The sequence below is a fragment of the Pinus tabuliformis genome, chromosome 3_2 (genome assembly GCF_031772625.1).
Source record: "Pinus tabuliformis cultivar Carrire ecotype Pingquan chromosome 3_2, CPIR1, whole genome shotgun sequence".
Classification (NCBI taxonomy): Eukaryota; Viridiplantae; Streptophyta; class Pinopsida; order Pinales; family Pinaceae; genus Pinus; species Pinus tabuliformis.
In genome coordinates, this window is record NC_142302.1 from 643,896,135 (window position 1) to 643,898,292 (window position 2,158).

Sequence of the window (2,158 nt, forward strand, 5' to 3'; positions counted from 1 at the left end):
CTACAGCCACAATTTTGGGTGTAGCACAGATCATCGTTGTGCCCTCTATTCTCAAATGTTTATGATTATGGAACTTCATAGCTAAAGTTCATAGAACTCTTCCCCTCTATGTACTTGGGGGATCTGGCGTGCTAGGAATGCTCTGATTTTCGAAGGCATTCAGCCAATGACATTGACCGTTGTCATGGACATTGCTGCTTATTTCATGAAAATTGGTCCCTGGACTCCGAAGCTCTCTCTTCGGACTGTCTCATATGTCGATTTGACTGGCATCTACCTTATCTGTTTCTTTGATGGTGCCTCCTCTAATGGGACTTGTGGATGTGGCATCTCGCTTCATTATGACCTTGTTGTTCAATATCATTTCTCATGGCATGGTGGTTGGGGGGACAATTGCAGAGCTGAGCTGATTGCATTGTGGGGGGCTCTCAAGTGCTCTTCTTGGCTAGGCATTGACAATCTACTTATATCTAGGGACGTCCTAGTCTTAATCAAATGTATTGGGGGTTACTGTTCTCTTGAGGTTCCAGCACTTTGCAACTCGATTGAGTCGATTCAAAACATCTTCCCCTCTTTCTGTGATGTCTCCTTCTGCCATGTTTTTCGGGAGCAAAATATGGAAGCTGATGCGCTCTCCAAAGCTGGCCTCTGCCTCTGCCTAGGCTACATGCTCTTTGAAAAGTTCTCAGTTAATCGGGGTTGTGATATGGGTTTCTTTGGATTTTAACTTCCATCTCTGCTGTGGGTTTTTGGTCACTGTTTTTTTGCTAAATCCTATTTGGGTGGGGATCCCTGCAACTCCTGTGTATTTCCTTTTCTATTTTCTTGTTCCTCCTATCCAACTGCTCTATCATGAGTACAATTGTGTTTGTTTTTTAGATGATCATGATTTGTTAAAGACCTGTGATAATATAACTCTCTATTTAATGGAATGAAAACTTGTTTTCTTCTGACGAAAAAAATGTCTTTTGAAAAAGAAAGAATGAAATGAATGAAATGAAACCCTGTTTTCTACTTATGGAAAAAATGCTTTTTGAAAAAGAAAGAAGTCCGTTTCTTTTCTTCCAGGAAAAAAAAAAGGTTTTTTTGAAAAGAAAGAAATCCATTCCTAAAATTGTCATCTTATGAATATAACTCATGTGAACTCTAAATCGATAAATAAATTGTCATGTTATGAATATAACTAATGTGAACTCAAAATCGATAGATAACACGCCTTCTAAATCGATAAATAAATTGTCATGTTATGAACATAACTAATGTGAACTCAAAATCGATAGATAACACGCCCGGTGGGACTCGAACCCACAATCGCCTGATTAGAAGTCAGACGCCTTATCCATTAGGCCACGGGCGCCATCAGATTTATAATTTCGTACATTATAAGATATTAAAGATATTTATACACTTTGCACGTAGCGTTGCTTTCTTTTTCCTGAGCTTTGGGTTAACATTCCCTTCCACAATGTAACTCAACATGAGGTCGTCATCCAGAGTTAATAACAAAGTAAAACTATTACCAGTTATTTGATGAAGTATTGAAATTTTAAAGAAAGAAGTTTATGTTTAACTTCGAAGAGAGAGAAAGGTATATATCATTTTTATATATAAATTATTCTATTAAAAAAATGTTAAAAGAAAATTATTCTAGGTTTATTTGATTTGCTATTGAAATTTTAAAGTGATAAATTTTTGTTTAATTTTAATGAGAGAGACATGTATATACAAATTCAATTTTAGGTATAAATTAGTTTATTAAAAATTGAAAAAGTATATAGATATATGAATGATCATTATTATTAATGAATATTTATACTAGGCAAAATTACAAAGAATCATTTTTTCAATTTTTTAACCAATTGAACTTATAACTTTTTAATAATAAATTACGAAATAATAAGTTTTAATAATAAATTAAAAAATTGAACTTATAATTTCTCAGTAATAAAAATGTTTTAATTGGTAAAACTCTATCGATTAATTTAACTCAATATAGCCCCGAGGGATAGCTCAAATGGTTGAGTTCCTGTTGCTAGTACTCTCCCGGTTTGGAAAGTCACGGGGTCAAATCTCCTCGACGCCCTCGGGGTTAGGCCTGATATGGCCGACCGGCAGATCCCTTCGGGTCGAGCTGCCCCGCTTCTCTATGTGGACGTAG

General features: G+C 35.5%; 1 non-coding gene across 1 annotated transcript; it reads right to left on the bottom strand.

Annotated features, from left to right (window-relative positions):
- Nucleotides 1-1,284: 1,284 nt before the first annotated feature.
- On the bottom strand, nucleotides 1,285-1,357 carry TRNAR-UCU (transfer RNA arginine (anticodon UCU)). The gene has a single exon. It is a non-coding gene; the product is annotated as a tRNA-Arg (tRNA).
- Between the last annotated feature and the right edge of the window lie 801 nt (nucleotides 1,358-2,158).